The sequence below is a fragment of the Saccoglossus kowalevskii genome, chromosome 19 (assembly GCF_978046115.1).
Source record: "Saccoglossus kowalevskii chromosome 19, keSacKowa6.1, whole genome shotgun sequence".
NCBI lineage: Eukaryota > Metazoa > Hemichordata > Enteropneusta > Harrimaniidae > Saccoglossus > Saccoglossus kowalevskii.
In genome coordinates, this window is record NC_140659.1 from 29,429,404 (window position 1) to 29,444,232 (window position 14,829).

At 34.2% G+C, this 14,829-nt stretch overlaps 1 long non-coding RNA gene across 1 annotated transcript; it reads left to right on the top strand.

The window, feature by feature from the left end:
* The first annotated feature begins 8,670 nt into the window (after positions 1-8,670).
* LOC146731462 (uncharacterized) lies at positions 8,671-14,500 on the top strand. The gene is made up of 2 exons (XR_014927433.1): positions 8,671-8,880; positions 14,330-14,500. It is a non-coding gene; the product is annotated as an uncharacterized LOC146731462 (long non-coding RNA).
* Positions 14,501-14,829: the final 329 nt, after the last annotated feature.

The window sequence follows — 14,829 nt, forward strand, 5'->3', positions numbered from 1 at the left end:
GTTATATATAAGAGTTTGTTACTATATGCAACTTACAATTCTTTTGCCAGTATTTCAACTACAGGTAAGTATAAATGTACTCAATCTTTTCTAGACTCATCGAAATCACCTTTTGATTTTATAGCATTTTTGTTTAACTTTCACTGATTATTATTACTAATTACAATAATATGCATATTCTAGATTGACTGTTGTTCTGAGTAAACATTATGAAACATGCTAAGTCAACAGTTGGTAATCCCTTTGTAACGTTTCAACTCTCCTATCACACACCCACTTGTGCTGTTTATATTCAAGGAATACAAAAAACTTAATGTCTGGTATTCCTTGTTAATGCGAGATGGCACTCATTTTGTAATTCGGCAATTTAGTTTCATATTCTTTGTCTCTCCGTCACAGAAATTGTAACGAGTGAGTATATGTTATCTATAAAATATGTTGTCCTGTATAAAGATCCTGAAACAATCCACGTCAGCAGTTGATACAAACTTGATGATTTTTTACTTTTTTATCTCAAACCTACAGTGCATTGTTGTTTTGTGCTATGTTGCTATGTATTGTGATGGTTGCTTTGTGTCACGTTAATGTGGTGCGTTGTGTTATGATGTGTGCATATGATTTCATATGTATACCAACATGACTTGCGGATACATTATATTTTGTTTAGTATGAATATCACCATTTTACAAATCTGCCCGCTATTTTTGTAAAGTGCCACACACTATCCTCGCTTGTATGAGAAGATAGACATTCCGATTTTTTTTTCATTTCAATTGTATTGCCACCTTCCCTCTCTCTTGAAAACACTAATTACAATGCATTACCATATTTTAAATATCGTGTCGTTCTTAATGAGCAGCCTTAAAAAAGCTAAGACAGCAGTTGTCAATCCCATAGTGACTTGAATAGTATTCAATTCCACACCCTAAGTAATACGCTGTAGTCAGTTAGAGACTCAATTTTTGAGTTAAATATAAGACTTTGTTGCTATATTCAACTTACAATTCTTTTGCCGGTATTTCAACTACAGGTAAATATTAATATGTAATTTATTTCTAGACACATCAATATCACCGCTTGGTTGTATAGCTCTGGGATATTTTATTTATCTTTCACTGATTATTGTTACTGATAACCATAATATGCATATTCTAGATTGACTGTTGTCCTGAGTAAACATTATGAAACAAGCCATGTCAGCAGTTGGTAATGCCTTTGTGACTTTTCACCTCACCTCGAAATCTCCCCTTGGTTGTAATCCGGGAATTTTTTGTTTATCTTTCACTGAATTGACCATGATTGATAATGTATTTCTGTGTTCTACGTTGAACGGATGAAGTTGGTATATTATAATGGCAACAACAAAAAACACTGCCAAAAATGATATACAACTCGTTAGTACAGAGATACTCGTGTATGTATATCGGTGAATGTGCAGAATATTGAGCTGATAATACACTTTTGTAAAATTATCTGCTACACTATTCCCTTTTCAATGTAATTGCCATATTGTGCTCTCTCTTGTCAGATGTTACAGGTTTAGTTTTTTTAATCTTATTTTTGACATTTTAGTTTCAGTTTCCTATCTCATGGATGCACTAATTGCAATAATATGCATATTCTAGATTGACTGTTGTTCTGAGTAAACATTATGAAACAAGCCACGTCTATCCTTTTGTGACTTTTCACCTCTCCTATCACACACCCACTGTTAATGTGAGATGGCACTCATTTTGTAGTTTGGCAAGTTAGTTTTATATTCTTTGTCTTTGTAACACCACATACCAGGGTTTGCTCAAGACATTTTAAGGATGAAGACGAGAGAATAACACTCGCCCATAAGTGTTTGCTGAAACCAATAGCTGTACCAATGCTATTTTCATGGACTACATAGTACAGGTATCGATACATGTACCATTACGCATTCAAGAAAACCACCTACACAAAGGAAACCATTTACCAAGGAGAATCAACCAATCATGGATCATGTGCCTACACGAAATGATGCACAAGACAGCCCTGAATTTGACAGTCAAAGCTCATGCAACCACAATTACCTTTTAGAAGAAATCCAAACTTTGAGAAAAGAGAAACATGATCTGAAAACACAAATTGCAGATATGAAAATTACATATGAAAAAAAACCTGTTAAACTACTGCAGGAGAAAGTGAATTATTTTAATAAATCCAGTTCAATATTGACAATATCAAAACAGACGATGACTTGGTGTCTTTTTATACAGGGTTCCCAAATTTTGATATTTTCATGAATGTTTTGACGCTGGTCAAATGGGTAAGAATATCAATTACTGGGATTCAACGAGCAATCCACAGTCTGAAAGCCATGCTGGTAGTAAATCGGGTCGCGCAAGTACCCTGAGGCCTATTGATGAGTTTTGTCTTACAATGTGTAGATTACGACTAGGTTTTTTTGAATTTCATTCCGGGCATTTGAATATTTGGCAAGACAAAGTAAGTATTGTGAATAGTATGCCAGCATCATTCAAGTCCAAGTATCCTAGTACTCGTATCATACTTGACTGCGCAGAAATCAGGGTTGAAATGCCAAGTTCGTTAATGTTAATGTTTTCCAATTACAAGAACCATGTAACTCCTAAGGCGCGTATAGGTATTGCACCTAGTAGAGCTATCACCTTCGTAAGTGCATTATATACTGGGTCAATCTCTGACAGAGAAATAGTTTGCAGATCAGGTTTGTCTTATGATAATGGAGATTCAGTTATGGCTGATAAAGGGTTTCCAATTGTTGATCTGTTAAAACCAAAAGGCGTCTCACTAAATATCCCACCTTTTCTTGAAAAGCGTGATCAGATGACAGCAGAGGAGGTGATTGAGACACAAAGAATAACAGCTGAGCGTATTCATGTCGAAAGAGCGATAAACAAAAAAATAAAGTAAAAAATGTCACATTTGGGACAGAGTTGTTCCGATATCACTGTTTAACGTTATGAATGAAATGTGGCCAGGTTGTGCTTTGTTAATTAATGCGCAAAATCCAATCATAAGTGCATAACAGATGTCTTGTTTAAGGAATTTTGGAGACTCATATTTTGTTGGTAAATACATTCATAATATTTGTATGAATACCATACGCTGTAATAAAACACTTTTTGTATATAAAAATAAAAAATTTTGAAGCATGGTTTTGTGGAATTGAATACCCCCCTCCACAACCACGATCGCGTCCAATTTGAACACTGAAAATCGTCTAGCCAAAGTGTTGAGTCAAAGATGTGTGGATAGTATTCAAATACGCCACCAGACCAAGAAACCTTTGCTAGAAAATGTCAATGCTCGAAATATATAATAAATTACTAAAATGAGTATTTCGATAACAATTCAACTTTTATTATCAATCAGAAGTGTACACGGAAACTGCTTATAAACACTGAATTATAAATTAAAACTGATCAGTAAAATGTATAAAGTAAAATACTGAGATAAAAATGGTAATTGTAAATAAATAATGACAATGAAAAATGGCAAATTTTGTAGTTGTAAATAAAAAAAATGACAAAAAAATCAATAAAATGTTGTAAATTTGAAAATAATAAACAAATAATTAAATGGCAATTTTGTGATTGTAAATAATATTGACAGAAAGAAAACTATCAATACATGTCATTAAAATTTTGTAGTTGTGAAAAATATTAAATAAATGGCAATTTTGTGATTGTAAATAAAAAATCACCAGAAAACTGATGCCATAAAATTCAGGCATTGTAAATGAAAAATAGTGACAAAAATGAAACAACTCTTACAAAAATTGTAAATTAAAACTTGTAATTGAATAACCGGTAATTTAGGCACTAGGTGCCTGACAAAAATAAACCTAACATCAACCTCAGAACAACTGTGATGACAATTTTCTTCACAACTTGCTCACCACAAAAGGCATGTAATGCCTGGTAAAGAAACTATCCAACTTCAATAACATGTTTTTTCAATACAAATTGTTAAATTGAATTCTCTCAATACTGAGACCTTTATGGGTACATACAATAAAGTCACACCAAGAGCCATCTGACCCTGAGTTTGATCATAGTATTTATGTCCCACCTTCAGCCGTGTCTTACCATTGTCATTGTATCAGCAGAAAAGTGTGTCAAGACAAGCATCCAAAGGTGTGACATCCTTCTTTGTTTCTGGGCATTTGACTTCAATGATACTATATGATTCAGCTGCTTTTTTGTTGATGACTTTGGAATCTGGTGTACCGCCCAAGAATGAGTATGTTGGGTTTATAACCAGACCACACTGATGAAGTGATACATAGTGTTCAGGATTATTCATGTATTTAGCATACTTAGCCAATGCTAAACTTTCATATTGTTTTCCATGTAGTGTGTACTTGCTGCATGATTTTTTACCTGATACATATATCATGAAAATTTGAAGCAGTTAAACTTGGTTTATTGCTCGGTTGCTGCCTGCTGTCTTGTGTCCACTTCAATCTTTGAAACTTTTTCTTTATCACATCTGAGCGTTTCCAACGGTTGTTGTTCGTCTTTCTTAATACTGGTTATAAAATGGAGTGGAGTATCCTTCAATGGCATGTGTCTATGTGTCTCTAGTGGCATGGCGGGAATTTCTTAGTATTGAGCCTATGTCACAATAGACAGAAAATGAGCTTTCTATGTATTTATCCTGGTAACTCAATATGGAGCCCTGTGGTACTATTCCAAATTTTGTATCCACTGAAGGGAAAGACGATATGTCATGGTGAAACTGTGCAAACCCAAAAAGTGGAATTGCATCTCTGAATCTTTCTTCGGCACTCAAGTTGTGGTTTCGGGTTTCTTCTGGTATCATACAGTGTTGAAGTGACAGCATATTTAGAAGCTCCACTGTCAAGTTTTACCTTCTGAATAGCCAAGCTCTGTACTGGTTTTAGAACTTGTTCAGAGGCGTGGTAGTGCATCTTAATATATGTCATCTATTTGATAATTCTGAAAATTAGACAGGCAATCAGGTTATTCTTTAGCATACGGTTTCAAAACCATGCATAGATTGATCGCATTCGAACTGTTCTCATACATGATATGTATTCGGTCCGATTCAAGGTGTCCCGATTGTCATTCTTCCGTAAATACTTAAACCAATTGTTTCTACAATACAAGAACCAGATTAAATGTGAGTGTAGAACTTTCGAGATGCTAGGATACAATGTAGTATTCAAGTAACAAAATTTGGATCATTTTACCAGTGGTTTTGATGAAATTACTATGTGTTCTGCTCATTTAAGTTTGAACTGGTCGTGTTTTCAAAACAATGATCATGCCAATCATTGCTATTGTGTTGTCACACATTTTTCTCAGTAATCCCGCTGACAACTAATAGAGTTAAATGTTTATTGTGTGTCATCTAATTTATTGATGTTCCAGGAAGTCCTAATGGTTTGCTAAATGTCGCTATTTATAAGACAGCATCGTTGAGTGGACAGAAATATACTGACAACCCGGCTTCATTGGCAGTGGATGGAAACACTGATCCCTAATGGGCGGGAGGTAGTTGTACCCACTCATCTTGGAGTTACCAGCCATGGTTTAAAGTAGATCTTCAGAGAAGTTATTTCATCCACAGATATTACTAATCGTGTAGATTCCTGCTGTGGTGAGTAAAATACTATGTGATGATGTAATATTATTTTGTTTGTTTAGTTTATTTGAGCACGATGATAACATACAATTCATTTGTACTCTTATTATAAATATTTCGGTTTCAAACAAACAATTGAAACTCGATCAGCTTTCTCTATACCTAATCGTTGGTTGAATATAAACTATTATATATGAGACAAGATTCCAGATTATTGTAATTTTTATTAACAACACAATATATTGTAAACTGATATATGTAAGCACAATCAAATTGGTATAACGTGGTACATTCAAATAATATATATATGAGTTCGCTACAATATGCAGACAAGCCGGCTTCATTGGCAGTGGACGGAGATCATCTTCCCTACTGGGATAGCGGTAGCTGTTTCCAATCCACTTACAGTTTCGAACCGTGGTTTAAAGTAAACCTTAGTAACATGTATACATCTATGAAGTGATAGTCACCAACCTTGCAGATTCCTGATGCAGTGAGTGTAGCACTGTATATGATGTGATGTTATTACGATGACGTTGCGTGAAACACAGAAATTGCATTTGCACTATTATAAATATTTTGACTTCACACCAAAAATCAAAACTTAATTTTATTGTATTATCAGCTTTCTTTACACATAATCGTTAGTTGGATAGACTATTAAATGTGAGTTATATGAAACAGCAGAAGATAGTATAAGTATGATTCTAGTTTATTTTTATTTGTTTGCCACTGACACAATATGTTGTAAACTGTAATGTCTGAAAACACTATCCATTCTGCACAACGTGACACATTCACAAAAGATAAATTTATTCTTCTTTTCCAAATAGTCAATCGCATAAACAATGGAGAGGTTCGTGTTGGTCCCAGCACTGACATTGCTGACAATACTCGCTGTGGTAGCCGGGTTGATTTATCCCAAGGCAGTCAGATAACTTTGGATTTTGTGTGCGACCCCCCTCTAAGAGGCCGCTTTGTAAGTCTGCAGTTGATGGATAAAACTGCAATGTTACACTTCTGTGAAATGGAAGTTATGGCATGTAAGTCTGAATAGCGAAATGAAATTCTTATCAATATACCTTAAATGCAATTACTAATTTTCGAGTTGTTAGTTTTCTACGGAATTCCGCTAGAGGGCGCATACAAAATACCCGGATGACGAGCCTGAGTGGGGTTGTTTTTATTGAAGTTCTGTATTCTTACATGCGTAAATCAATAGATTGGAAAAGCAAAAAAGTTCCAGAACTCCGCAAATTTCTTTGGGATCGTGGTATAACTTGCAGCAATATTAATGTTCGTAAAGCTAAACTGTTTGAACTTGTTGAGTTAGCAAACGAGTTAAATGTTCGCCAAGAGTAAAAAAATCGTTGTCGTACTGTAAAACACAGTGAATTGACGATAACTCTGGTAGATTCGTGTAAAGTAAAAACTTGGCAAAAAAACCTTCATACTTTGCCTTTGTTTGAAATAGCTGATATGTTCGCATATTTGTTGCTGCAGCATCGAAGTGACTGGACAACAGCCAGACTGAAAGAATATCGAATTGATAATGGTCATTTACTTCATAATGTCCGTAAAGCTTCATCATGTGCAGAATACAGAATTTATTTTCATTATGACAGAGTGTATTCGGCAATGATCTATGAAGGAAAATCCTTACAAGCCATGGTTTATTATTAAATCAAACTCAGTTCTTATCATAAATGTTTTTGTTTGCGCTCGTCTCGGGAAGCTGACAGTCTTCGTTTTTCAATCGATGTATAACTGCGGTTGAAAGACGGCTGTCTCTAGTTATTGAACTAAAAAAATACTGGCGCAGGATGGAAAATGCCCTGAACAAACCTGGGAATATAGTTTGGCGTTCACTCAGGTTCCCGACGACACATTCGAATCCACTGGCGTTGAAGTGTTGATTTCTTGGACGAAAGAAGTGTATGAAAAGTTACGCCTTTCATCTCAGGATATTTCGCTGTTTTTTTGCTTTTTAATCGAACCCCAGGAATAGCCTGGGGCATTACAATGCCAGTTAACCACTTTGACCAATTCTTGCAAAACGTTTGTAAAAAAATAAGACTTCGGCAACAGTAACTACTAGTATATTGCTTACAGCAGACGCCGCTCAAATTCAACCCCACCACGAACGTTGAACGGACTGTCATCCGGGTACTTTGAGAACGCCATGTATCGGAAATTAGGAATTACAAGAATTACTCCAATCACAAGATCTGAACTCGTTATCATGACAATCGCTTCGTCACCATACGAACAGCTTCAAATTAATAAGAAAGGTCCCACAGAGACAAGTTCCTAATTCAAAAGCTTGGGCATATTCGAACAATGTATTGTTTATAACTATACACATATTATTATATTTTGAGAGATGTCACTATATTGTAGATGCGTACGGCTACACGTACAACCAGACACAAATGTTGATTTGTAAGACATGGCTTTCACTGTATACATTAAACATTACAAAAGCGTTTCTTCACTATTCTGATACTTTACTTATACTATTCTGTGACTTATTTGGTATCTTAGGTGATAATTGCAATTGAGTAGAATCATTTTAACTAATAGAAAACAAGATGTTCTTATTCATGGACAGTATTTTAATCTTGAATCAGTGGTGTTCCACATGAAAGTGTGTTGAGAGTCTATTTATTGTTTACATTATTGACTGACGTTGTTCTAAGCAGTCTCAAACTATTTGCTGACGACACTAAACTGTATGCTAATACTAATTGTTCTACACAACTTCAACTTGATATTATGAAAGCCCAAGACGGGCTGATACTTGGAAACTATGATTTAATCAAAGTAAATGTACAGTCATTCAAATATAATCTTTGTCATCTATATATACCACGAGTGTTAGGAGTTCAAAAGACCCTTACGTTCAAAAGTCTCCCCTGTATATTTTTTATATCTTAATTACTCACAATTTTATGACTCTTACATTCATATTTTAGCAGGAAGTTGTTTAACTTTATATTATCAACAGACACTGTTGGCGTTTCCTAATTTTAGCGAGACTATTTATTATTAATAACTCTTTTTCGTCGGAAACCCCGTTCTACTTCTTCAAACGTGCGAAAAAACCCGTCGATAATTGACTACTAGCCTGAGGAGTATGAAAATGGCATCATGGGAAAACTTTAAATTTGTCTACCGGAAATCAATGGCCGTTCTGTTGCTGTTGAACCGTCCCGCGAATCTTCCACATAGATTGCTATTTTACATCGCTGCGACTAAAAGGTGGGTAGTTATTGCATTCAATTTGTTAACAAACATGTACAAATACTAAATAATGGGAGGTGGGTGTTTCATGATTGTAATCGCTTCGAGGACAGTTGACGCTGGTTCCAGTGCCAGAGACAGAGTGCTCGTTTACTAGTGCAGTGATGTGATGATGTGAGCTGCAGTCCGGGTGCTATGAATTGGGAGATACAATGTAATCAGCAATCATAGCTAGCATATAAATTGTTCATGTTGCTTCTAAAATATGCCCGTACTATTCGAAAATATTGGGTACGTTCAGTGAAGTGAGTGACTCAGGCCGACAAACAGCTCGTCGCTGTTTAGTCGGTCGCCACTTATCCTGATCATGGAGGTAAAAAACATCCGTGTCTTGATAGACAGTCTGCATGTCTCCAGTGTTTTTGTAATTTTGGTAATGTGTTTTGAGAAATCTGATTTTTGAAAATATGCCTGTGCGTCGTACAGCTTCGAACACGAAAATTAGAAGCAGACTGGCAACGCAAGCCCCATCAAGTCATTCCATGTGTGCCTCCAATTGATCGAATGTACAATGATACGCATTATTAACTTGTCGAGATAAATTGATACACTGAAATACCCCTACCCAAAGGAGGGCAAATATGTTTGAGTTACAAACTTTGAGTTACTAACAAGTCTTATCATAATTTAAAGGTCACTGTGACCCTATTCAAAATTATTTAATTTGTACCCCATAAAAGTATATACTGAACATTACCATATGTTTTGTGTTGTTGATGTAACATTTTCTGTCTGCATTTGGTCAAGATCTAAAGAAAAAATATGTTTACTATGAATTTATTATTTTATTCTGTTTTAAAAAGAATGAGAACCTGTTTGTAAATTTTATATGATAAATTTAATTTGGGAAAAAACACAAACTGTACACACTTTATTCTTTTATCCAAGATTTTGTATGATCATATTATTATAATTTATACTATTTTGAAGTAGTGTTTTTGAGTGAACTTAAAAAACATTTTTTAGAGAAATTGAGAAAAAATACAGCAAAGGAAACACAGGCGTACACTACTGTACGCTATTATGTAACACATATTTACAACAGCATAGTATACAAAACAGAAAATGTTGTATTTAAGTTAAACAACTCTCACATGTTGTGCATCTCCATGCCTGTCATAAAAGTGGTATCTCCCAACTGCTCGCGAAACATGTATCTAAACTCCAAAGGCGCGGCCTTTGATCTGATTGAGTTTTGTCTAAACAATCATGTACATTTCATGATTGACCTGACCACTTTTATCGAAGGTTCTAACCGGCAAATCTGCACGTCTGTGTTTCTGTTACTGATTTATCTGCATGATTGGTTGGAACTGCATTGAAAATCCCTTTTCACAATGTTTGGTCCAGCATAGTGGTTACAAGTGTACGAACAGTCATATCTCTGCCATTTCTATGCCAATCTTCTTCAAACTGGGTATGATTAGTGTACTTATGGGTCCGGTGCTGACATCATATAGTGTGTGTGCTAATTTGCATATTTGTAAATTGTAATCCTTATGGATGAAGTCATATCTCTGGCATGGCTGATATTCTTCAAACTTAGCATGATTAATGTAATTATTGATCCGGTGGTGACAATATATATTGTGTGTGCTAATTTGCATATCTGAATATTATTTGCATATATTAATGTTTGTGGACGAAATCGTATCTGGTGTTTCTATGTTGATCTTCTCCAAACTTGGTATGGTTAGTGTACTTATGGTTCCGGTTCTGACAACATATTGTGTGTGTGCTAATTTGCATACGTTTGCATATATTAATGCTTATAGACCAAATTGTGTCTGGCATTTCTATGCTGACTTTTGACTGTCACGCTTATTTTTAAAACTGTTGGTTGCTCTCAATTTACAAATTCTCTCCATTCACACTAAAGCTTTTCAGTGTTTAACTTTAATTGCAAGAACAAAGAGTTCAACAATTTCTAGCAACTACATACAGATTTGTTCAGTGTAATCAACCAGATTCAAAAATAGTATACACTGCCTTATAGTCACTGTAATAGCAGTGTAAGGTACCCAAAGTTGTAACTGAATGATTCCAATTTTCCATGAACAGTTTGGGAATCAACCATCTCTGATGGTTTTTTTGTTTTATTTACATATGCAGACATTTGAACAAAGTGATTTATTGAACTTAACACACAAAATCACCATTACCAGTAAATAGCGTTTTATTTATTTGGAAACTGTACATGTATAACGAACCGGATGCAACACATACATGTGCGGTCAGAAAGGGATTTAAATTTTGAGCAGTCTGTTTTACTTTTTCTACTTCTTCTTGAAAACTACAAGCCTGAATGCTTTTATACTTGGTGTATATGTACCTTGGGTAGATCTCTCTCAGATTTGTTCATTTTGTATTGATATCTTCAATTTTCTAATTTTGGGGAATATTTTTGCCATTTTCGGTAAAAAGTGATATTTTCGACTTCTTGTTAAAAACCACAAGTCCAATTGCTTTGATATTACATATATAGGTACTACATGTGGACCTCTTTCAGATTTGTTCATTTTGTAATGATATCTTTAATTCTTTAATTTTGGTGAATATTTTTGTCATTTTTGGTAAAAAGTGATATTTTTGGCTTCTTGTTAAAAACCACAAGTCTAATTGCTTTGATATTACATATATAGGTACTACATGTGGACCACTCTCAAATTTGTTCATTTCATGATGACACTTCAATTCTCTAATTTTGATGAATATTTTTATCATTTTTAGTAAAAGTGATATTTTCGACTTCTTGTTAAAAACGACAATCATATATGTTGAAAAATTATATTTTTGAATTCTCACTTATTACTACAGCTGCTAACAATATTGTATAATTTTATCTTACCACTTTGTTGTAAATTCATATTTTACCCCATTTATGCATTTTATCATTTTTTTTCGGACTATGTTTTTAGTCCCCCGTTCAGAGTCATATCTCAGAATCCCTTGGACCGATTCCATTCATTCTTTGTATGTGCCTAGTACTTTATGTGGGACATATGCACATGCAGTGGTTTAGCGATTCGATTCAAAATGGCCGACTGGCAGCCATCTTGTTTTTTGAAAATGTTGTATTTTGAACATGCTTTGTCAGTTTTCATTCAAACTTGGTACATAGATTATACATGTTAGGATACATGTCCATGACGATTTATTTCACAATTGGATCAAAGATGGCCAACTGGCAGCCATCTTGTTTTTTTAAAATGTTGTATTTTAGACATGCTTTGTCAGTTTTCTTTCAAATTTAGTACATAGATCATACATGTTAGGATACATGTCCCTGGCCGTCCGTGAGTTCCTGAGTCTGTCCGTCCATCCATCCGTCTGTGTGTCCGTCCGTGTGTCCGTCCGTGTGTCCCTCTGTCCAGAGTCATATTTCAGAATCCTGTGGACTGATCCCGTTCATTCTTTGCATGTGCCTAGTACCTTATGTTGGGCATATGCACATGTCGTGGTTTCGTGATTCGATTCAAAATGGCTGACTGGCAGCCATCTTGTTTTCTGAAAATGTTGTATTTTGGACATGCTTTGTCAGTTGTCATTCAAACTTGGTACATAGATTATACATATTAGAATACATGTCCATGACGATTTATTTCGCAATTGGATCAAAGATTGTCGACTGGCAGGCATCTTTTTTTTTATGCGGTATCTTGGACGTGCTCTGTCAGTTTTCATTCAAATTTTGCACATACATGTACATGTACTTTATACATGTTAGGATGCATGTCATTGACAATTTGTTTTCAAAATCTGGTAAAGGATGGCCGATTGACAGCCATCTGACTTTTTGGCCTTACTACTATATTTCCACAATTTATGTACCATTTTTATTCGTATTTGGCATACATCATACATATCAAGTGTGTTTGATGATCAGATCAAAGATGGCCGAATAACAACTGTTTTTATTTTTGGCCATATTACTACTACACGAAACACGTGTTTTGATGTAAATAAACAATCTGTTGTATACTCCACTTGGAACTCAAGTTTCAAGGACACGCTCGCGACAACCCCTCCGCTTTAATATGACGAGCACAAGGAGAACTTTGAAAAATTTAACTGGGACTGTTTCATTTTCAATGACTTGTTTTTAATTGTATTGTTATCATATTATTTCGTAGTCATTTTATTTTATACCCTATTTATGCATTTCTTTATTGTGTTCTCGTCATTTTTGCAGTGGATTGTTCAATTGTATGTTAAATTTTATATCTATATGCTGTGCATGAAAAACCATTTATGAATGTACTGTTTTAAATGAATAAATAACAAATTACAATTACAAATTTTGACCTCAAACAAATCGATTTGTCCATAGTGTCAGCGATTATTTCCCCCAGTACATTCATCATCCCTATCCAACCACATCTGGTGCTACTGGTAACTTCACTGTCCCTTACATGTGTTTAACCATTACACAGCATAATTTTCAATACGCCACTATTAAACATCTGAACTCTGCCCCCCCAACCCTAAAAAGCATGGACAGAGAAGCATTTTCAAACAAGAGCTGAAGAAAATGCTTCTCAGTGAGTGATATTTATCTATGTACATAGAGCATATTCATTTTAAAAGTATGCCAATTTGAATACTCTTATTAAATAATTTTAATATCATTCATTCATTGTGATGATTGATTATACTATTTACTGGTTGATCTCATTTATTTAATTCATTACTTTTGTTTGTTTGTTTACTGTGACTTTTATAACGACTTAATTTTTTTATTTAATATTAAGGGCCATGGACTAGACTAGTCCATGTGGACTATTTCCTTGGTCCCCACCAGTATTATACAATTTTGTCTCGTACATGAACATGTAAATATTTTGTTTGTATACTGGTGAAATAAATAAATATAAATATAAATCTAGAACCAGTGATCATATTCAGACAAAACTCGGCAATCGGATAATATGGGACAAACGATGGTTTTGTTACAAGTCTGTTCATATTTAATCAGGAAAATTTGCATTATAATGAATTCTTCTGGTGCTAATATCCTAAAACAAAATCGTCACATACAACCCAGAACACTGAAAAATATATTTCTAATAATCGGATGAAATCACAGATAATTTAAGGCACTTATATAAGATCTAACTAGTTGTTGGTGTCAATCTGTGCATAATTAATTCACTTTAACTTATAACTTTTTTGTATGAATAAATTCTTGTTCCAATTGTACCTTGATAACTAATCTTAATATTTAAGTAGTAGATATGCAGTAACCATATGTCAACAAGCTATTCTGATATCCGCATTAGGAGCATATATATTGCATGTTTTATATTATATATTTACTTCTCAAGAAAGCTGGCACAAAATAAAATGTTGTAGTATATTTCTGTACGGTTTAAATTTAGGTTTATTGTACATTTCTTTTTATTCACAGGATAAATGCAGTACACCAATTAACTAAGGAGTTGTAATGAAGACCGGATTGGTGGAAATTTGTCAGGTCCTGACCCTCCTGAACCTTGCATACATGCAACCTGATATTATTGTTTTGTTTTGCAAATGTGTGTTTAATATTAACTTGAATAAATGATTTTCTCAAATGATACATTTTAGGTGTTTGTTTTGTTTCCCCGTCTACTTCACGAATAGTTCAATAATTTATAAAACATGATGTTCAAAAGTGCCCTCAATAAATGTCTACTAATATTAATTATAAATAAATGGAAGTTCAAAAGTATCCTATTTACATTCAAAAGTATACTCGTAATATCGTAATGTTATGTATTAGAAGATTTCAATAAATGTCTACTAATATTAATTATAAATAAATGTAAGTTCAAAAGTATCCTATTTACATTCAAAACTATACTCGTAATATCGTAATGTTATGTATTAGAAGATTTCAATAAATGTCTACTAATATTAATTAGAAAT